Source organism: Desmodus rotundus, chromosome 6 (assembly GCF_022682495.2).
Source record: "Desmodus rotundus isolate HL8 chromosome 6, HLdesRot8A.1, whole genome shotgun sequence".
NCBI lineage: Eukaryota > Metazoa > Chordata > Mammalia > Chiroptera > Phyllostomidae > Desmodus > Desmodus rotundus.
This window is the reverse complement of record NC_071392.1, coordinates 58,130,151-58,153,916: the sequence shown is the minus strand read 5'-3', so window position 1 is coordinate 58,153,916 and position 23,766 is coordinate 58,130,151. Positions and strand designations below refer to the sequence as shown.

The 23,766-nt window shown below is 39.8% G+C and overlaps 1 protein-coding gene and 1 long non-coding RNA gene across 6 annotated transcripts in view; one reads left to right on the top strand and one right to left on the bottom strand.

Annotated features, from left to right (window-relative positions):
* The window catches only part of BLVRA (biliverdin reductase A), a 144,012-nt gene extending 142,000 nt beyond the window's left edge, over nt 1-2,012 (bottom strand). For all 3 annotated transcript variants that reach the window (XM_053926451.1, XM_053926452.1, XM_024558214.3), the window contains exon 1: nt 1,889-2,012. The gene's annotated coding sequence lies outside the window, so the exon portion shown is untranslated. The remainder of the gene's footprint in view (nt 1-1,888) is intronic.
* On the top strand, nt 1,996-21,984 carry LOC123479458 (uncharacterized). Of its 3 annotated transcripts, none has more exons than XR_011651318.1 (4): nt 1,996-2,064; nt 15,188-15,360; nt 17,469-17,543; nt 18,195-19,989. It is a non-coding gene; the product is annotated as an uncharacterized lncRNA (long non-coding RNA). The 3 variants fall into 3 exon arrangements; XR_011651319.1 differs by lacking the exons at nt 1,996-2,064; nt 18,195-19,989 and adding exons at nt 2,149-2,370; nt 21,300-21,984; XR_006655079.3 differs by lacking the exon at nt 1,996-2,064 and adding an exon at nt 2,238-2,370.
* The last annotated feature ends 1,782 nt before the right edge of the window (nt 21,985-23,766 follow it).

The window sequence follows — 23,766 nt, the reverse complement described above, 5'->3', positions numbered from 1 at the left end:
CATTTACCAGTGTCAATATGTGAAGAAAGGGAAATATGCCAGGAATGTTTCTAAATATCCTATAATATACAGGGCAGCCCTTTCATAACAAAGAGTTATCCACCCTAAATATCCATAGTGTCAAGGTTGAGAAACCCTGGGATACTCATCTTGCAGAATGAACCACAGCCATGATCGACCTTCCTCCTCTCTAAAATACTCACAGATGCCTATAATCACTGCCCCAAAGTCCTATACCCAGGCCACTGGCAGAAGTATGGGAAAGGATTAGAAAGATAGTAATATTCTATCTGCCCTGGCCTGAGAAGTCCGATGTTAAAAGGTAAACTGACCCCTAGACCCCACACTGGATTTCCCTTCCATGGAGAAAGCTGGATAATTTATGGGTGTGTCCAACCTTTTGGTGTCTCTGGGCTACACTGGAGAAAGAAGAGTTTTCATGGACCACACATTAAATACAGTGTAACATGTAATCACAAAAAAAGTCTTATAATGTTTTAAGTGAATTTACAATTTTGTGTTGGGCCACATTCATAGTCACCCTCACCACAGGTTGGACACTCCTGCAAGTTAGGGCCTGGCAAGGGACATGAAAAGATTACATGGGACAAAAGCCTGGAAATATATACATCAAAACATTAACAGTAATTATGTCTTTGAGTTTTTTTGCTTATCTATATATTTTTAATTTTTCTACGAAGGTTAACATTTGTATTAATAATTAAACTCTAAAAAAAGTTATAAATTGTGCCATATCATTGATCCTATCCCTTCCAGCCCCAATTTGTCAACTGAAATAGGCATTCACCTGACAATATACCAGGGTGCTCTAATAATGAAACTCAAGAGAAAATTTCCCTTACAGATGATTACCACGTACAGCTCTGCTTCCTTCAAGGCCATTAATATTTGAGGGATGAATGAAGTCGCTAGTATGACTTACTTTCAAACGATAAGAACTATGCAACTGATCAAGTTTATTTTCCTAGAGACAAATTTGAGACTCAACTACAAAAAATATAGACACGCACTGCCCTATAAGGTAGCCACTAGAGATGTGATATTTAAATGTAAGTTAATCAAATATAAAACATTTAAATTATCACAGAAAGTTCTATTGATAGCACTGATGCACTTTCTTCCCCCCACCCAATTATCTTCTGTTCTAAATTGTCTCTGCTCCCAATATTTACTTAAATTTTTTAATATTTATTTGTTACAATTCTATGTGGTTCTGTCGTAACCTACCTTAATTCCTCTGTGATACATTTCAGGGTATCAGTAATTTGAAATATCTGTGTATAAAAACACTGTTGTTGCTGGGAGCTCAGTGTTAGCTTTTACTAGAGTGCACTTCGTTTACGTAAACACTCCCAACAACCTCTGTGAAATAAGTAATATTTTCCAGTTTCCAAAGACATAACTGAGGCCAGGAGAGGTTAAGTGTCTTGCTCGGGACTGCTTATCAAAGGAGCAGAACCCCCAAACTCCCTGGCATATCCTCATATTCCCTGGGTCTAGCCCGCAACTTAAATTGAAGATGCCTCCATAGAACCAATCACTAGCTCAAAAACAACCGCCTCGACAGCCTACGCCATACAAGGAAGCAGCAGCAGAGTTATGTCTACAGAGAACCGAAACTAAAAACATTTTGTAAATGAAATACAGATTTAATTTTTTAAATAGTTTGTCTTGGGTTTACTTTAGAAAGCACTTCCCTGTAGCAGCACGTCTTGATCCCTGGCCACCAGGCCCAGGCAGGGAGAGGTGGACGGTGCGGAGGCTGAGCCAGGGAGTCCAGGCCGAGGCCCCAGCTGCATTTACAAGCTCCTGCCAGAGGGTTTTATAAAAGTCGCAAGCAACCCCCACTCTCCTACACTTGACTTACCTGACGCTCGGCACAAAGCTCAGCCTTTTCCAGCAGCCTCCAGGCTCCGCCACCGGTGGGCGACTAGACTGGAGCCAGGAGCCGGAAGCTGGGAGCCTGGCGACGGAAGCCGGAAGCCGGGAGCCGGGAGCCGGGAGCCGGGAGCCGACTGGGATTGGCAGCCTACGGTGGAGGAGGTGGGGTTGCGTACCACAGCCTGCGGAAAAGAAAGCCGGGAACCTGTGAAGGAAAGTGATTTTGCCTCACAACCTTTGGTGGGGAGGCGGGGCATACCTCTGTGCTCAGGGTACTCCCAGAGCTGGAAATGAGAATGCCAGGGCCTTGGGTGTATCTGTGCCCCTGCCCTTGTCTGTGCGCCCTGCTTGGCAGCAGTGAGTGGTAGTGAGCGTATTAAACAATAAATTTTTAACTCCTAGGGCTGAAAGTCTTTTTAAAAGAAAGGGCTGGACCATTGCTGGCGAAAAGAGAAGATAGGTCCTGAGGTATGCAGTCTAAACTATCAGCAGCATGGCTAGGCAGAAAAGACATATCTAACATATAACAGTTTTGCAAGCATTTTTATAAATCAAGTAGTGGAGAGAAATATGCAAGCTGTTCAGAAGAAATTTACATTAATTATAGAAAAGGGGAAGGGAGACGATGAGGTAGGGCTAGTTCTGGGATAGAAGCAGCAGAGTTCACAACACAATGGGTAAAGCTCATGTGTAAAGAAGTGGAAGCTCCTGAGGTTGCAAGGTACCTGGCTGTTCTCTGTTGGATAATCACAGACATAGCCACCTGGAAATTACTCCTAAATTCCAACAAATATATATGAATGTGAAAGAGTTGTCAGAGCTAGCCCACAGCTATACATAGGCTGACTGTTCTGTCTCTCACCCTCCAGCCTCTGTAATTTTTTTTTCTTTTAATTCTCACTGAAGGACCTGTTTTATTGATTTTAGAGATAGAGGAAGGTGGGGAAGAGAGAGAGTGAGGTATCGAAGTCCCCAACTATTATTGTAGAACTGTTTCTTCTGTCAGTTTTGTTTCATATTTTTTGATGGTGTGCTAGTAGTTGGTGGGTAAATGTTTGTATTTGTTATATCTTTTGCTATATTGAACTTTTGTTAGTATATAATGTCCCTTGTTGTCTCATATTTTTAAATTTAAAGTCTATTTTGACTGATATAGCCACATTTGTTCTCTTTTGGTTACTATTTGCATTGACTATATTTCATTCCTTTCACTTTCAACCTGTTTGTGTTTGGATCTCAAGTGAGTCTCTTGTAGACAGCATGTAGTTGGATACTGTGTTTTTATCCATTCTTACAATCTCTGTCTTTTGATTGTAAAATTTAATCTGTTTATATTTAAAGTAATTGCGGATGAGAGAGTTCTGTCATCATATTGTTTTCTATTATAGATTTTTTCAGTTTTTTAAAATTTACTTTAATTAATTTATGGATGACATTGATTAGTAAAATTAAGTATCAAGTGTACTATATTATAATACATTTAAAAATTTTATTTATTGAATTTATTGGGGTGACATTGGTTAATAAAATTATATAGATTTCAGGTGTACAATTCTATAGTACATCATCTGTATATTGTATTGTGTCTTTACCACTCCAAATCAAGTCTCCTTCCATCACCATATATTTGACCCCCTTTATATTCTTCTACATCCCCCACTTTCCTTCTCCTCAGGTACCCACCATACTGTTGTCTGTGTTTATGAGTTTTTTTCATTTGTTTATGTTTGTTCATTTGCTTTTTGTTTTATTTTCCACACATGAATAGAATCATGTTATTCTTGCCTTTTTCCATCTGCCTTTTTTTCACTCTGCAGGATACTCTCAAGATCCTTGTGTGTTGGCACAGATGGCAATATTTTATTTTTTCTTATGGCTGAATAGTTTCTCATTCTATATGTGTACTACATCATTTTTATCCAGTTATACATGGAAAGACGCTTGGGATTTTTCCATGTCTTAGGTACCATGAATAGCTACCGTGGTGCAATTAACATAGGAGCACATATATGTTTACAAATAACTGTTTTCAATTTTTTGAAATAAATACTCAAGAAAGAAATTGCTGGGTCACATGGTAGCTCTATTAATTATTTGAAAAACATCCATACTGTTTCCTGTAGTGGCTATACCAATTTACATCCCCAGAAGCAGTGTATAAGGCTTCATTTTTATCCACATCCTCTCCAAAACTTATTATTTCTTGTATTGTTGATAACAGACATACTAACAAGTGTAAAGTAGTACCTTATTGTGCTTTGGATTTACATTTCTCTTATAGTTACTAAAGTTGAGCATCTTTTCATATATCTGTTGGTTATTTTTATGTTTTCTTGAGAAAAGTATCTGTTGAGATCCTCTGCACATTTTTAATTGGGTAGTTTGTTTTTTGTTGTTATTGATTTGTATAGCTTTCTTACATATTTTGGATATTAGACATTGTCTGAGGTATTGTTTGCAAATAACTTCTCCCATTTGGTTGCTTGCCTTTTTTGGTTTTGTTCAGTTTCTTTTGTGTACAAATGCGTTTTAGTTTGATATAGTCCCACTTATTTATTTTTGCTTTTACATCCCCTGCCTTTGAGGTCAAATTCATAAAATCATCTCTGAAACCAAGATCCATAAGTTTGGTACCTATTTTTTTCTCTTATGTATTTAATTACTTCAGGGTTTATGTTTTGGTCTTTGATCAATTTTCAGTTAATTTTTATGTATGATGCCAATAGCAATCTTGTTTCATTCTTTGCCTTTGTCTTTCTAAATTTTTTCAGCACCATTTATTGAAGAAGCTTTCTTTTCTCCATTGTGTTTCTAGCTTCTTGGTCGAAAATTATTTGCCCATACACCTGTGTGTTTATTTCTGGGCTCTAGTTTCTGTTTCTTTCATCTGTGTGTCTGTTTTACTGCCAATAGCATATTGTTTTTATTATTATAGATTTGTAGTATAATTTGAAGTCAGCAAATGTAATAACTCTAAGAATTGTTCTTTTTTCTCAAGGTTGCTTTGGCTATTTAGGATCTTTTGTGATTCTATAGAAATTTGGTGATTTTTCAGTTCTATTTTTCTGAGAAGTGCCACTGCAATTTTGATAGGGATTGCATTAAATCTGTATATTGCTTTGGGTAATATGACCACTTTTATTATGTTGATTCTTATAATTCAAGATCATGGAATATCTCTCTGTATCTTTGTGCCTTCTTCAATTTCTTTCTGTAATGTCTTGTAGTTTTCAGTATATAGGTATATCACATCCTTTGTTGATTCATACCTAGGTATTATTTTTGTGGCAATTGCAAATGAAATTTTTAAATTTTGTTTTGTGAAATTATGTTGTTATTATGTAGGAACACAAATGTAAACTTTTTTACATTAATTTTGTATCCTGCAAATTTACTGCATTTGTTTATTGTTTCTAGCAACTTTTTGATGGAGTCTTTAGGGTTTTCTTTATGAAGAATTATGTCATCTACAAAAAGGACCATTTTACATCTTCATTCTTGATTCGATTGCCTTTTGTTTCTTTCTCTTCCCTGATGGCTCTGGCTATGACTTCCAGGACTATGTTGAATAACAGTGGTGAGAGTGGGTGATGTGGATCCCTGCTGGCGGGATCTGGGTGTTGTGGCAGCAATGGACAAATTCACATAGACTACAGAAATCCTGTGGAGAAAAGGGGACGGCATGGCCACTCTCTAAGTGAGAGAGAGAGAGCGAGAGGGCCAGAGAGAGCCCAAGAGAGAGCCTGACCCCGGCCTGGTCAGGCTTTTAATGCTTTTCTGGGCACATTACATTCAGGATGGTCCTCATTTACTATGCACAGGTTCACTGTAGGTGATTACCTTTTACAGACAACCAAGGACAGAAGCTGGTAATTACTTAAAAGAGAAGGATGTTACAGCTCAAGGGGGAAGGTGGTTGAACTGGTTACACTCCATACTTGGGAGGTTTAGCACAGACTTTAGGAAGTAAAAGATACTCAGTAAAGATTTGCTGCCTCAATCCAGGGTGAGGGAGTTTTAGCAAAAGCAAGTCTCATAGCATCCTAGGTACAATGCAGGCCTGATTCCCCATGGGAGAACCTATCCGTGGGTGTGGGTCCTGCCTGCTGAACCTCGCTTCCCACTGGCTTTTCCAAGTGGGAGCTGGGCTACATTTCCCATGTGTGGAACAGTTCCCTACAAGAGGGCATGCTTTCTTGTTCCTAATATTAAAGTAAAAGCTTTTAGCTATTTATTATTCAGTATATTAGCTGAGGGTTTGCTATATATGGCCTCTATTATGTTGAAGTACTTTTATTCTATACCCATTATATTAAGTGTTTTAATTATAAATGGATGTTTCATCTTTGTCAAATGGTTTTTTGCACCATTGGTAAGATCATATGATTTTTATCCTTTCCTTTTTAAGGTCATGTCTCATCTTGCTTTGTTAAGGTGGTATGAACTCCACTTGATCATGAGATATTATATTTTTCTTATATTGTCAGATTCCACTCACTAGTATTTTGTTTAGAATTTTTGTATCTACATTCATTAGAGATATTGGTCTATAAATTTTCTGGTTTGTGTTGGCCTTGCCAGGTTTTAGTATCAGGGTAATTTTGGCCTCTTGAAATGAATTAGGAAGTATTCCCTCTTTTTCAAATTTGTGGAAGATTTTGAAAAAGACAGGTATTAATTTTTCTTTTTTTTCAATCTTTCAAACTTTTTTATTCTTTTTAATTTCTTTTTTACTTTTAATTTATTGTTGTTCAGTTACAGTTGTCCCACCTTTTTTCCCATTGCTCACCCAAAGCCCCTACCCCCACTCCCATTGTCAATCCCTCCCTATTGTCTGTGCCCATGAGTCCTCTATTCATGTTCCTTTCCTTGCCCCTTCCCCTTCTTTCCCCCATTATTCCCCTCTGGTCACTGTCAGTTTATTCTTTATTTCTAAGCCTGTGGTATTAAATCTTCTTTGAATATTTGGTAGAATTCTGTACTGAAGCCTTCTGGTCCTGGACTTTTACTTTTTAGAAGGTTTTTGATGACTCTTTCAATTTCCTAGCTGTCGATCAATCTATTTAGATCTTTAGTTCTTTACGATTTCTAAGAATTTATCCATTTCTTCTAGGTTAGCAAATTTGGTGATACATAGTATTTTCGTATGATCATTTGTATTTCTGTGGTGTTCATCATAACTTTTCTACTTTCATTTCATTTTTTAAATTTAATCTTTTTATTAAAGATTTTTTATTTATTTTTAGAGAGAGGGGAAGGGAGGGAGAGAAACATCAGTGTGTGTTTGCCTCTCATGTGCTCCCCACTGGAGACCTGGTTTGCAACCCAGGCATGTGCCCTGACTGGGAATCAAACTGGTGACTTTTTGGTTCACAGGCCGGCAGGCACCCAAACCATTGAGCCACACCAGCCAGAGCTTTTTAAAATTTAATCTTTATTGTATTATTTTCATTGCCATTTAGTCCCCTTATTCTTTCATTTCTGATTTTGTTTATTTGAGGCTTTTCTCTTTTTTTAAGTGAATCTAGCCAAAGTTTTGTCACTTTATTCTTTTCAAAGACCCAACTCTTTGTTGCATTATTTCTATTCCCTTTTTGTTCTCCATTTTCTTTCGTTCTGTTTTAATTTTTATTATTTCCCTTCTTCTTACTTTGGGCTTTCCTTTTTTCCTAGTGCTTTAAGGAAATTGTGTTATTTATTTGAAATTCTACTTTTTTCTTGAAATAGGGTTTTAGTGATATAAACTTCCCTCTAATTACTGCTTTTGCTACATCCCTCAAAATTTGAAATGTCATTATTATTCTAATTGTACTCTCTGTATCCTTTGATCTCTTCTTTTATTTTTTCTTTGACCCAATCATTGTTTAGTAACATGTTCTTTAATCTCCACATGTTTGTAAGGGTTTTCCTTTCTTTTTGCAGTTGATTTTCAGTTTTAAAGCACTATATTCAGGTAATATGTTTGGTATGATTACAATCTTCTTAAAATTATAGAGGCTAGCTTTCCATCCAAATATATGGGCTATACTTGAGAATGTTCCATTTGTGCTAGTGAAGTTATATTCTCATGTTCCAGGATGAAAGATTCTATAAATATCAATTTTGTCCATTTGGTCTTATGTGTCATTTGAGGCTAATATTTTCTTATGGATTTTCCATTGAGATGATCTATCTATAGATGTCAGTTGGGCATCTTGGTCCCTTAATAAGATTGCATTTTTGTAAGTTACTCCCTTTTGGTTCTGTTAGTACTTGCTTTATATATTTTGTTGCTCCCAGGTTGAGTGTATATATGTTGATAAGTGTTATGTCTTTTTGATGTATTATCCCCTTTATCATTATAAAAGTATTCATCTTTGTTTCTTGTTACTCTTTTTTATCTTGAAACCTATTTTTTCAGACACAATTATGACTATACCTGCTATTGTGAATGCCACTTTCTTGGACTATTATTTAGGAGCTCCACCCTCTACCCTCCCTAAGTCAATCCCCACACCATTGTCCATGTCTTTGGATTATGCATAAATGTTCTTTGATTAATCCCTTCACCATCTTTCATCCAGTCCTCCTCACCCCTCTGGACACTGTCAGTCTCTTATATGTATCTATGCTTCTGTTTCTATACTGTTTGCTAGTGTAATTATGTTCATTAGACTCTACATATAAGTGAGATCATGTAGTATTTGTCTTTCATTAACTGGCTTATTTAACTTAGCATAATATTCTCAAATAAGCAACCAAATGCTACATCCAAAGAACTAGAAAAACAACAACAAACAAACCCCAGAGCAAGTAGAAGGAAGGAAACATTCAAGATCAGAGCAGAATTAAGTGGCAAAGAGACTAAAAGAACAATTCAAAGGATAAATAAACCCAGAAGCTGGTTCTCTGAAAAGATAAACAAAATTGACAAACCTTTAACCAGACTCATCAAGAAAAAAAGAGGGAAGATGCAAATAAAAAATCAGATATGAAAGAGGAGAAATTAAAACTGATACCACAGAAATATGAGGGATTGTAAGAAATTACTATGAACAACTATATGCCAAGAAATTTGACCACCTGGGTGAAATGGACAAATTTCTAGAAACATTATTTTACAAAACTGAACCAAGAAGAAGCAGAAACCTGAATAGATGGATGACAACCAGTGAAATTGAAGCAGCAATCAAAAATTCCTGGCATACAAAAGCACTGGGCCAGACAGCTTCACAGGCAAATTTAACCAAATATGTAGGGAAGAACTAACCCCTATTTTTTCAAACTCTTCCAAAAAATTCAAGAAGAGGAAGACTGCCCAAACTCTTTCTTAGAGGCTAATATTATCCTAATTGCAAAATCAGATAAAGGCACAACAAAGAAAGAAAACTATAAGCCAATATCATTGATGAACATAGATGCTAAAATCCTCAACAAAATATGGGAAAACCAGATCCAGCAATACGTTGAAAAGATCATACACCATGATCAAGTGAGATTATCCCAGGGATGCAAGCATGGTATAATATTCACAAATCGATAAACATGATATATCCCATAAACAAAATGAAAGACAAAAATAACATGATTATGTCAATAGATGCTGAAGAAGCATTTAAAAAAGTACAGCACACATTTATAATAAAAAAGATCAGTAGAGTGGGAGCATACTCAACATAATAATAGCTACATATGAAAAACCTACACACACCATATTCAAAGGGCAAAACCTAAAAGCTTTCCCCCAAAGATCAGGAACAAGACAAGGATGTCTGCTTTCATCACTTCTATTCAACTTAGTATTGGAAGTTCTAGTGACAGCAATCATAGAAGAAAAAAAATTAAAGGCATCCAAATTGGAAACAAGGAAATAAAACTTTCACTGATTGCAGATGACATGGTAGCGTATATAGAAACCCAGTAGACACCACGAAAAAACTACTTGATATTATACGTGAATTTGGCAAAACAGCTGGATACAAAGTCAATATACAGAAATCAAAGGCATTTTTGTATACCAACAACGAAATATCAGAAACAGAAATTAGGGGAAAAAATCTGATTTACTATAGCAACAAGATAAATAAAGTACCTAGAAATAAACTCATCCAAGGAGGTAAAAGACCTGTACACAGAAAACTACACAACACTGAAGAAAGAAATTAAGGAAGCTACAAATAAATGGAAGCATATAAACTGTTCATGAACTGGAAGAATTAACATCATTAAAATGTCCATATGACCCAAAACAATCTACAGATCAAATGCAATCCTTATTAAGACACCAATGACATATTTTACAGAATTAGAAAAAATATTTCAAAAATGTATTTGGAACCAAAAATGACCCTGAATAGCTGCAGCAATTTTGAGAAAGAAGAACAAAGAAGGAGGGATAAAAATACCTGACATCATACTATTATACAAAGTCCCTGTATTTAAAACCATCTGGTACTGGCATAACAACAGACACATAGATCAATGGTAAAGAATAGTGAGCCAAGAAATAAACCCATGTCTCTATGGTCAATTAATATTTGACAAAGAGGGCCATAGCATAAAATAGAGTAAAATAAACTACTTCAACGAATGATGTTTTGAGAACTGGAATGGTACATGGAAAACAATGTAACTAGACCACCAATGTATGCCATACACCACAATAAACTCAAAATGGATTAAAAACTTAAACACGAGCAGTGATGCCATAAAAGCGCTAGAGGAAAACATAGGCAAGAAAATTTCAGATATCCCACCTAGCAATATTTTTACTGATATATCTCCAAAGCAAGGGAAATAAAGGAAAAAAATAAACAATGGGAACTACATCAAATTAAAAAGCTTTTGCATGGCTAAAGAAAACATACGCTAAGTGAAAAAGGAACCAACTGTATGAAAAAACGTATTTGCCAATGACACCTTGGATAAGGGTTTGATCTCCAAAATCTGTAAAGAACTCATATACTCAACACCAGGAAGACAAAGAATCCAATTAAAAAATGGGCAACAGACCTGAACAGACATTTCTCCAAGGATGACATACAGAGGTCCCACAGACATATGAAAGGATGGTCAACCTCACTAGCCATCAGAGAGATGCAAATTAAAACCACAATGAGATACCACTTTACACTGGTGAGAATGGCCATCATAAGCAAACCAACAAACCAGTGCTCACGAGGTAGAAGAATAGGTAACCCTAGTACACCATTGGTGGGAATGCTGACTGGTGCAGCCACTGTGCAAAACAGTATGGAATTTCCTCAAAACACTGAAAATGGAACTGCCTTTTCACCCAGTTCCTCAGGCAACTCCTGTCCATGATGCCCTCCTTCCCTTTACCAGAGCACAAGGTGAGTGGCTGAAAATAAAAAACTTGTGCTTTGGACCCTTAAGAACAAAAACACAAACCAACCAACCAAAAAAACCCAAAAAACCTGTGGCTTTGTCTCCAGCAGATTCTGTCTCCCCCATCGAACAGAAACCTCCCTGCCTTACACCACTGAGTACTATGTAGGCCACTGATTCTGGCTCTAGTGCTCCATGCTGGGGAGCCCAGTCTGGGGTCCAGGTTTTATTCCTATGAGGGTGGGGGGAAGCTCCCCAAGCCATGCTATCCCTCCATAATGTTGGCCTGCTGCGGGTATGAGCAGGGCTGGCCCCTTTTGTGACCCCGCCCTTCCTACTGGTCTCAAGGTGGTTTCTGCCCATTCTCAGTTAAAACTCTCCTCTTCAGGTGGTCTTCAGCTGGTCCACTCCCTTCTTCAGATTTATTTCTGTGGAGAGCCAAGAAGGATAATATGTGCCAAGGAAGTTGGAATCAGGCCTCAGGTTCAGCACAGCTGCCCTAGGCCCCAGAAGATTGATTGTTGCAAGAAAAGAATGGCTTGGCCGCCTGCTAGATCATTGTACCAAGAAGGAGCAAGAAATGTTCCTAGAAAAATAAAATGTACCTAGCCTTGCAGTTTGTCTTTCTCACACTCTGCTTCAAAGCTTGCTCAATAAATACAGCCTGACTTTACTAATAAACAGTTCCCTCCTCTGCATCCCAGAGAAGGGACTCCACCTGACCCCACTTTGGCTCTTCCTCTTTATTTCTTAATCCCCCGTTGCCTTCTGTTGGGACCTGATCTATCCAGCCATGCCGGTTGTGGCATATTTCCACTTAGATTCTGGCAGCAGGTTTGAGAAAGATCCTCTTACTCCACTATCATCTTGCAACCCTACTCTGTGCCTTTTAATTGGTGAGTTCATTCTATTTACATTTAGTGTAATTATTTATATATAAAAATTATATATAGCCATTTTATCTTTTGTTTTCTAGTAGCTCGGTGTCTCCATTGTTTCTATTCCTGAGTTTTTCTGTCTATGTTTTGGTATGGTGATATTCCATGATTTTTTCCTCTAGTTCCTCTTTTTTTAAATGTGTTTCAGTTAAAGACATTTTGTGGTTATTATTAGGTTTATACATAAGAAAGGTCTATGCATACAACAGTCCTTTTCCTTCTGATTGAACCTTATCTCCATTCACCTGTGTGAGTTAAGTATTTTCCCCCTCTGCTGTGTGTTTTTTTCTCACAAATTATCCATTTTTGTGTTGTGAGTTTATTTCCAAACTGCAGTAGCTATTGTCTTCTTTTTTTTATTACCTGTGCTGCTAAAGCAAACACTGTTATTTTCTTTTTTAACAAATAGTTTTACCTTTCTTAACTTTTGCCTTATATTTAAGTGTTTGATATATTTTAAACAAGGGTTGCAATTGCCTGGTTCTATCTGCCTGTTAGTCATTTTGTTCATAGTTTTATATCCTCTTATCTTTTTGCTTCAGATAGAGGAACACCCTTCAGTATTTGCTGTAATACAGATTTTGTTGTGAGGAATTCCCTCAGCTTCTGTATGTCCAAAACTGTCTTTATTTTTCCTTCATACCTAAAGGATACATTTTTCTTGGCTGCTGATTTTTAAAATTAATTTGAATATTTGAATCCACTCTCTCCAGCTTAGAGGATTTCTACTGAGCAATATGTGATAATCTAATGGGATTTCTTTTTTGGTTTTTCTGTAAATTATTTATTTATTTTTTATTGTTGTTCAAGCACAGTTTTCTGCCTTTTCCCCCACCCCTCCCCACCTCCCTCTCATTTCCATCCCCCTTTACTATTGTCCATATGTCCTTTATAATTGTTCCTACAAACCCTTCACCCTTTTCCCCCATTATACCCTCCCCTCTCCCCTCTGGTGACTGTCAGCCTGTTCTCAATTTCAATGTCTTTGGATGTACTTTGCTTGCTTGTTTGTTTTGTTGATTAAGTTCCTGTTAATGGTGAGATCATATGGTATTTGTCTTTCACTGTCTGACTTATTTCACTTAGCATAATGCTCTCCAGTTCCATCCATGCTGTTGCAAAGGGTAGGAGCTCCTTCTTTCTTTCTGCTGTGTAGAATTCCATTGTGTAAATGTACCATAGTTTTTTGATCCATTCATTTACTTATGGGCACTTCGGTTGCTTCCACTACTTGGCTAAATTGTAAATTGTGCTGCTATGAACATTGGGGTGCATAGGTTCTTTTGGATTGGTGTTTCAGGGTTCTACTAGCCATCACAGAGATGCAAATTAAAACCACAATGAGATACCATTTCACTCTGGTCAGAATAGCCATCATAAACAAAGCAACAAACAACAAATGTTGGAGAGGGTCTGGAGAAAAGGGAACCCTAGTGCACTGTTGGTGGGATTGCAGGCTGGTGCAACTACTATGGAAAACAATATGAAATTTCCTCAGAAAACTAAAAATGGAACTGCCTTTTGACTAATGGGATTTCTTTTATAAGTTACTGTCTTTTTTTCCCTGAATGCACTACTAATTCTTTCCTTGTCATTAATTTCTTTTTTCTTTTAGTGAAAGAGGAAGATAGGGAGAAAGAGAGGGATAAAAACATCGATGTGAGAGAGAAACATTGATCAGTTGCCTTTCGTATACACCCTGATCAGGCACCAAACCCACAACCGAGGCATGTGCCCTGACAAGGAATTGAACTGATGACCTTTTGCTTTGCAGGATGACACCCAACCCACTAAGCTACACCATCCAGGGTTCTCATCATTAATTTTGATACTTTTAATATAATGTGCCTTAAAGAAGATCTTTTTGGGTTGAAATAATTAGGTGCTTTGTTAGCTTCTTACATATGATAATCCAGTTCTTTCTAAAAGTTTAGGAGGTTTTTGTCACTTATTTGTTTGAATAGGCTCTTTATTCCCTTCTCCCACTCTTCACCTTCTGGTATACCCGTTATTCTTATATTACTCTTTCTATTGAATCAGATAGTTATTGTAAATATTTTTTTCTTTTTTCCCCTCAATATTCTCTCTTGTTCCACCTAAGTCACTTCTAGATTTCTATCTTGTATGTCATTAATTCTTTCTTCCATTTTGTCTGCTGTATATCCTAAGGTCACTAGTTCTTGACTTTTTATGGTGTCTTCAGCTCCAGAAATTCTGTTTGGTTTTTATTTTTTTAATTTAATTTATTTATTTTTATTATTTATTGTTATTTTTAACTTTATTGTGCTTTTCCATTACCATTTATGCCCCATTCCCTCTTCCACTTCCACCCACTCCTCTCCCTCCCACAATGACCACACTGTTGTCCATGTCCATGAGTTCTTTCCCTTTTTTTCGTTTTTTGCTTGATTCCTCCACCCCCTAATCCTTGCTTCCAGAGCTGTCACCCTGCTCTCTACCTGTGAGTCTATCTCCATTTTGCTTGTCAGTTCAGTTTGTTCATTAGATTTCACATATGAGTGAGATCATATGATACTTGTCTTTCTCTGACTGGCTTATTTGACTTAGCATAATGTTCTCCAGGTCCATCCATGCTGCCACACAGGGTAACATTTTCTGTTTTTATGGCCAAGTAGTATTCCATTGTATAAATGTACCATAGATGGTTTATCCACTCATCTGCTGAAGGATATTTGTTTAGTTCTTCATTATAGTTTCAATATTTTGGTGAAATAATCCTTTTATTTGTTAATTTTATTTCTGAGTTTGTTGAATGGCACTCTAGAGTTTTCTCAGAACTGCAATCTTGAATTTTCTGTCATTTAAACCACACATTTCTTTGCTTTTAAGCTTATTTTCTGGAGATTTAAAATTTTTCTTTCTGAATTCCCTTGTTATCTTGGTTACTCATTGTGCTTGATGGATTATTTCTCTCTCTGGGCACTTGTGAAAATGAAAGCTTCCTTTTTGAAAAAGAATTTTAGTTGGTAGATAGAGGTCTTTCTTTTGTATTCCTTTAGGTGGTGCTGAAGCACAAGTCTGTATTCCCTCACCTGCATTACTGAGGCTTCCAGGATTTCAGCTGGGAGGTGTTGCCTGGACTGTGGAAAATGCTGTGTTCCCCAGGAGCTGGCTGTTTCCGTTAGGTTCCATTGCCTTGGTCTCAGGGCACTACTCCCAAGGATTGGAAGGGGTAGGTTATGGATCTCCTATATGTTCCTGGCACCACATTCCTGTAGCTGCTATAGGGCTGCTCTGAGCTGCACTAGTTGCTCCTACTAGCCTACATAGCAATAGGAGAGCAGGGGGTGGGATGGGGCAACAAGTTCATACATTGGCAGTTCTGCTTTTCCCTGTGGGTTTAACCACAATGAGTACAGACTACTTAGACTGGACAAGTTTTTTCAGTCCTGTTGTGACCTGCCAAAAGAGGATTTTACTCCCTGGTAGGCCATGGAAGGATGGAGTAGGTAGATTCCCTGTCCAGATTTTTGCTATGCTGGTGAGCTTTACAGTGGTGTGATTTTTTGCACTGTTTCTCTGCCCTCACACCCTGGGCCCAATCTCAGTGTGTGCCATCACCCAGGCCAGATTGCTGTCTCTGTCCCTCCGATTTGGTCTGCCCTTTAGAGGCTGCACCCCAGCCCTTCACCGCTAGTGTGTCTGCTGGGCTCACTATGAGTGTGCATCTGCACATGGCTTCTGTCTCTGTCCTTTGCCCTCCTCAACTCATTTCTGCTTTTCACTTAGATACATCCATCTTCAGATGTCTCTGTGCAATGTGTCAGACATGTTTGTGTGTTGAGCAGGGAATTCTTTGTTGAATTGTAACTTGTACAACTTGTAACTTCAAGGAGAGAAACTTAAAGATCCTCTCACACTGCCATGCTGCTGGCCTGCCTTATAGCTTTTTTGCTCCTTTTTTTTCCTTTAGTTGATTTTTTGTAGTGAAATGTTTAAATTCCCTTTTCATTTTCCTTGATTATATTCTATGGTTATTTTCTTTATGGTTATCATGAAGATTACACCCTAAAATTATAACACTCTAATTTAAATTATATCAGCTTAACCTCAATAACATACAAAAACTCTGCTTCGAAGAGTTTCTGTAGTATAGTGGTTATCATGTTCACGTCACAAAAACTCTACTTCTTTATACTTCTGTCCCCACCTCTTTCAGTTGCTGATGTCACAAAATTATATCTTTATACAATGTGTGTTTCCAAACATAAACTAATAGAAAGCAAAGATGGTGGTGAGATAGATGGAAGCAGAGTCTACTTCCCTCTGCACATGGGTGAAACACCTAGCCAATCTACTGAGGAACAAAGTGAACAGCCAACAGTACCCCAGCATATATGAAGACAGGAGACCAAAAAGTATAGAGGACACTGAAAAACCAGATGGTCAGGGCATTGCTTCAGGACAATAAGGTCCCTGGGACCAGCACAGGGACCAGGGCGACTGCAGCCCCAAGCCCGGTACCCACTGGGCCTACCAGGATCCTAGGAGAGAGCCAGGTTAACAGCTCCCTCCACTGCCAAACAAGGATTGCGCAGCACCGAGAGAGATCTGGTTGCTTGAAGTCACAGGGAGGGGAATAAGGAAAAAGTGGTAAACCCACAGAGACCGTGTGTGCCGGCCATGAATTGGGCCATGATGGGCCCTGACCGGGACAGTCCCCAATTTAGCTGGAGAGGTGAGCTGTGTGAGAGGACAGGCCCTTCCTTGTATGGAGTGGCAAGAATGAGCAGGAGGAATTTCTTGAAAATAAAAAGTGAAAAAAAGGACACTCGGCAGCAATTTGGGGAATTCTCCTGCAGCAGCCGCTCCATCCACCTCCCCACCCAGCAGTGTGGTGCTCCCTCAGTGGTATGGAAGGCCCTGGGGAGAGTGCGCACCTCAGAGGGCCCCCTGACATCTGAGGCCCCAGAGAGAGTGCACATCTCGGAATGCCCAGCACTCATACCTGTAGCCCCGAGGAGTGTGTGTAACCGAAAGTGAGAACCTGAGGGACCAGAGGCTGCTGGGGAACTGGGCTGGAGGCTTATCAGAAACAGAGAAGAGCAAAACTAAGCCCCCCTCAGCCTGCAGCAGACAAAAGACCAGCAAAACTGGCTTGGCCACTTTGAAGCCAGCAGGAGGCTTTTTATTTTTTTTAAGTAATTCTTTATTATTACTATTTTTATTTTAACACCTTTTTCCTCTCTCTCCTTCTTTCTTGCTTTATTCCTTCTTTCCTTCCCTTTATATCTCTTCTTCCTTCCTTCTTCTTCTTCTTCTTTTTTTTAATTCCCACAGTTGAGACAATAAAACCTGGAACTGTGAAGAGACCAGAGTTGGACCCAAAGAGGGGGCATCCCAACAGCAGAGACAGTGAGACAATTTTCAATTTGCTACTCCAGAGAACTTGCAAGTGATTGTATATTTGTATTATTATTTTTTCATGAGTCTTATATCTCTCATTTTATTAGTATTTTAGTATTTCTCTTCTCTCTGTTTAGTCTTCTTCACTTGAGTGGTTAATTTGCATTGTTTGGCTGGTTTCCCCTTGTTCTCTCTTTCATAGTGCATTTATAATTTTCCATCTTTCACTTCACTTGTGTTCCATTAGCACACTACTCTAGAACCTATATCCCCTATTCTAGTTATCCAGATCACATAGATTCTCTGACACATGATTGTTGCTCCATTACTGTAGTAAATAATAGCTGTTCCATACATTTGTAAATACTACACAGCACCCCTCCCAGATCTTAGCCCACCTCACTGTTTCCTGAACTTTATTACTGTTGTGGTGAACTCTATTCTCTCACACATTACACCTATTTTCTACCCGTTACTCCCACTTTACCTCACACTCTGACCTCCCACAAGCTCACAGCTGTCTAGATCCAACTCACAATCTATCCCCCCCGCAATAAGAGCCTTATCATCTTTCCACCCTTTCCAAAAAGTGGCTAGGTGGGTGAATTATCACAGTTAACGCTATACATATCCAAAGGATCTCCTATCTCTTTTCTACAGGCTGGTAATTTAAATAACAGAATGCACCCCTGCTGTCTTAAACCATTTCACCTTCCACTTCCAACCTATCACAAAAAAGAATAGGTAGGAGACCCACCAAAAAAAGAACCACCAACAGATAACAACAGAAGAAGGTGAAGGAGGGGGTGGAAGCCACGCTAACTCAACCCAGGACCTATCTGGAAATACAACTGAATAGTAGAGAAATTACTCAGAACAAACAACTGAACAAGAGAAAGAGAAAAGCCTCAAAACATTGTATACTCGGAAGAACTAGCTCCAACACAACCTGTCCACGCCTGCACAACAGAAAACAAGAGGTGGTGGACAGATGATGCAGATCCTGGTCAGCAGGATCCTTTGTTGTGGCTGCAATAGACAAATACAAATGAACTACAGAAATCCTGTGGAGAAAAAGGGATGGCATGGCCACTCTCTAAGTGAGAGAGTGTGAGAGGGCTAGAGAGAGCCCAATAGAGCACCGACTCCTGCCTGGACAGGCTTTTATTGCTTTTCTGTGCACCTTAGATGGAGGATGGTCCTCATTTACTATGCACAGGTTCACTGTAGGTGATTACCTTTTACAGACAACCAAAGACAGAATGCTGCTAATTACTTAAAAGAGAAGGATGTTACAGCTCAAGGGGGAAGGTGGTTGAACTGGTTACACTCCATACTTGGGAGGTTTAGCACAGACTTTAGGAAGTTAAAGATACTCAGTAAAGATTTGCTGCCTCAATCCAGTGTGAGGGAGTTTTAGCAAAAGCAAGTCTCATAGCATCCTAGGTACAATGCAGACCTGATTCCTCATGGGAGAACCTATCCGTGGGTGTGGGTCCTGCCTGCTGAACCTCACACCCACTGGCTTTTCCAAGTAGGAGCTGGGCTACATATCCCACACGTGGAACAGTTCCCCATATTTCCCCCCTTGTTTTTAGTTAGGACTGCTATAGATCCCACAAAGCTTGCTACTTGCTAGTCTCTTACACAACCCTGGGAAAATAATTTGCATATGCAGCGGAGTACACAGAGCATTACAATAATCAGTAAGCAACCAGTAGCTCCAAAGACCCACGTTCTGGTTAAGTTCATCAAACAAGTTTTTGGGGTTTAGCCAGCTGAGATTATCATGGAGGGTTTGAAAAACCTCTTGCTTAATCAAGCATTGAATGTCTTGCAGCTGCTGATATAATTTTAGCTGCAATTTATCAATTTGTCCTTTTAAATTGGTAGAAAAAGTCCCTCTAGGTGTTGGTGAGTATCACGCCAGCAGTACTGGATGGAATTGCACTTCAGGGTGGGTGATGTACAACTTGGAGAACCCTGGATCAGAAGAGTCCAAAAGGGTGGGGGTGGGTCGCTGCCAGGGAAGCCTTTTCTCATATGGCTTTACCCTCTCTATCAGCGGCTCCAAAGGTCCTGGAGAGAAAAGAAAAGCATACCCTCTTCCCCAAGTGAATAGTGCAACTGGGCCTTCCCATTTTTCTTCCCCTAATGGGTCTTTGTATAAGACCAAGAGGTGTGCAATTGCAGGCCTGTTTTTCCCAAGGTGTTTGTGTATGGGTGACTTTAAATTATCATCACAATTCAAAAAATTGTACGTATTTATTGCCAGGATGGTTAAAATCCTAGGAGGTAGTGAGTAACTTCTATTTACCAAATTATTTGAGGTTGCAATCCTCTGGGGTTAGCACAGAGAGCAGGGTGATGTGCATTCCCCAGAGTGAGGAGGTCCCTGCCCCAGGTATTAAGTGGGGTGGGGAAGAAGTAAGGCTGAATTCATCCAACTTGCCCATTTGGACCAAAACAATTAAGAGACTACACACCTTTCCAGGGTTGAGAAATGTCCCCATTCTAGTTATAGAAATATAAACGTTATAGAAATCCTTTTTCAAAACTAAGCATGCTGGGGCCTCCCAAAATGTGGGGGCTGTTCCTTATCTCAGGAATGACCTGGCTGGAACTCCCCTTGGAGACGTGCAGACTGCACCAGTTTTAAGTTTGCTGCTAGGAGCCCACTGAGGCAGGGTGCTGCTCAGAACCATGGCCCTGCGTGGCCACAGCGGGTCACGATAGTGCAGGAGGGTTGGAACTGCAACTGGCACTGGGTGTGGAGAAAGGAGGCGAGGGGGACCAACTTCTCCTCCACCCCCTGCCAGTCCTTGGCAGAAAAAGCTGGCCCTGAGGCACTGCGAGTGTGCATGCGTGGGTGCCCCAGCCATGCTGTGAGCGCAGGCACACCAGCACCCTGGCTGAGCTCACCAGGCAGGGCCATGTTGCTAGCTGCAGCTGGAGTGGACTGCATAAAGGGCCTAGCTTGCAGCATTGGCTCCTTCCTCTTTTTGTCCAAGTTTTTCTTGACTATGAGGGGTGCTCTCCCCTGCTTTTCCCCATATTCCAAATGTAAAAACCCCTTATCTGGGAGACATCCAGCAGCCTTAAAAAGCTGCTGAATTAGACAAAAACATTGCTCCTGTTCCTTAGAGAGCCTGTTCCCCATGGTAGAGGATTCATAGAAACCTTTAAAGAAAATTTTTTAACAAATACAACCTTTTCTGAAATTCCTCCTGCCACAAATGTGGTGATTATAAAACAAGTTTCAGTTTTGCTTCTCACTCTTTCTGCACCTTTAAATCTTACTTCTCGCTAGTGAAGGGATGTAGTGGGCCAAAATGTGCTGTTGGTGAAAGACCATCAAGGAGAGGGGCACCAGACTTTCTAAGTACCCTAACCCCACTTATGGGCATCGGGTCCTCCCCAAGCATCTAGAACCACGAGGATGGGGCCTGAAGTATTAGGTGACCAACCTTTATGTCGCACTTCCTTGGATCAGCCAGAAGTTAGACTAGGTGATGTTGGAGGTCCCTATAAGGCCCCTGAGCATCTCAGGAATTGATCCCAGACACGCTCGCAAGGTTCCAACTCACGTGGGAACACCTGATTTCTCAGGCCGAGGGGAGGAACAGCCTTTTGTCTTCAGAGCTTGGAGAATGCCAAAAGCTCTTATACAAATCCTGTGACTAACACTAAATTCTTCTGGAAAGCGATCTTCACAGTCCGGTTGAAACCAAAACACTCATTCACTATCGGCTTTTCCTTATGCAGGCAGACCAAGTGAAGAGGCAAATTCGAAAGGACAACAACAGGTGGCTTGAAAGAAATAATTTGCAGAGATGCTTTCAAAATATCCCTGTAACTAGTTGCTGTTTTTAAATCTGATTAAAGGGAAAGTCTTTGTTCTTTCTCCCAAGCCTAGATCTATTTGGGGGTTGTGCCACAGGGATGGGCTTGTGAGTGTTTTCACAGTGTGCCTCTCATTGTGTGAACTTTTGCTTGTGGCTGGCAGGGAAACCTTGTGTTCTGACCTGCTCCACGTCCAGCTAATCCTCTCACAGGTGTCTTCTAGCAGTGAGCACCCTTGTGGCTCTTAACTGCTCGACCCGTGCCCACGAGATTGTGGCAGATGCTTGGGAGAGAAAGCAAGGTTCCTGCTTACTAAAGAAGGTACAGTTGCAAAGCAGTCACAAGAGAGGGTGACCTAGGAAGAAAACCCTCTTCCTCTGAAATCCAACACACCCTACGACCTTCCTGAAAAGCATTCGGTGTCATCTACCCTTACCTGGGCTGATGAGTACACTCCAACCAAGTTGGTGTGTTGTCCACAATGACAGCTCATAGCCCTAGGTCCCTGTTCCTGGGTGCCAGTTGATGCGGATCCGGCCCTCAGCAGGATCCGTGTGTTGTGGATGCAATGGACAAATTCACATGGACTACCGAGTCCTGTGAAGGAAAAGGGACAGTGCGGCCACTCTCTCAAGAGGAGAGAGCCTCGGTGCGCCTGGGCCACTCTCTCAAGAGGAGAGCGGCTCGACCCTTGCCTTGACAGGCTTTTATTACTCTTCTCAGCACATTACATCGAGGATGGTCCTCATTTACTATGCATAGTTTCACTGTAGGTGATTACCTTTTACAGACAACCAAGGACAGAATACTACTAATTACTTCAAAGAGAAGGATGTTACAGCTCAGTGGGGAAAGGGGTTGAACTGGTTACACTCCATACTTGTGTGGTTTAGCACAGACTTCAAGAAGTTAAAGATACTCAGTAAAGATTTGCTGCCTCAATCCAGGGTGAGGGAGTTTTAGCAAAAGCAAGTCTCATAGCATCCTAGGTACAATGCAGGCCTGATTCCCCATGGGAGAACATATCCATGGGCGTGGGTCCTGCCTGCTGAACCTCACTCCCCACTGACTTTTACGAGTGGGAGCTGGACTACATTTTCCATGTGTGGAACAGTTCCCTATAGACAGAGTGACCCTCAGTTAACCAGCTGTGAGAAGCACCCACCAAAGAAAAACCCAACAACAACAACCAAAAACCAAAGACATAAACAGAGCCAACATAAACCACAGCCCAAAATCAGTGAGCTTGGGAGATCAAGGAGACTGTAACACTGAATCCAACAGGTTCTCTACCACAGAAGTTTACACCATAAATCCATGGGGTTAGAACAGATCAACTTAAGAAGCAGAAGCTAATAGGAAGAGTCTCAAAAACAGTGGGAAGACAAAGAAACAATCCCCAAATCAAAGGAAAGGAGGAAGTTTCATAAACAATGTAAATGAAAAAGAGGCAAGTCAACTATCAGATACTGAGTTCAAAGCAATGCTTATCAGGAAGCTCAATGAGCACACAGAGAATTAGCAGAAAGTATAGAGAAACTACAATGAACTCACTGAAAAATATATCAACATGAAAAAGGAAATAGAAACTACCAACAAGGGCCAAGAGGAAATGAAGAATATAAATTCTGACCTGAAGAACACAGTAGAAGGAATCAAAAGTACACTGAATGGAGCAGAGGATGGGATCAGTGAGCTGGAGGACAAGGTAGAAAAAAACACCAAGAAAGAGCAAGAAAAGGAAAAGAGGCTCAGAAAGAATGAAGAGGGATTAAGTGATATGCAGGAGGACATGAAACATAATATCTGTATACAAGAGATTCCAGAAGGAGAAGAAGAGCAGGGGATAGAAAACCTGTTTGAAAAATTAATGATGGAAAAGAACCCTAATCTGATGAGAGAAAAAGTCGCACAAATCCAGGAAACACAGAGAGTCCCAAACCAAAGAGGTGCACTTCAAGACACATCATAATTAAAATGGCAAAATTCCAGGATAAAGACAGAATCTTAAATGCAGCAAGGAAGAAACAGAAAGTAATATGCAAGGGAGCCCAGATAAGACTAGCAGCTGACTTCTCAATGGAATAATCCAAGCCAGAGAAGAATGGCAAAAAATATTCCAAGTATGAGAACCAGAGGCCTGCAACCAAGGCTACTTTACCCAGCAAGGCTATCAATCAAAAAAGAAGGCCAAACAAGGAGCTTTCCAGACAAAAGAAGTCTAAAAGAATACACCTCCATCAAACCAGCTCTGCAGGACATGGTAAAGGGACTGCTTTAAGGAAAGGAAGGAAGAGACAGAGAGAGAGGAACACAGGCAGGAAAAAATGGCAATGAATAACTACCTATCAATAATAACCTTAAATGTAAATGGATTAAATGCTCCAAT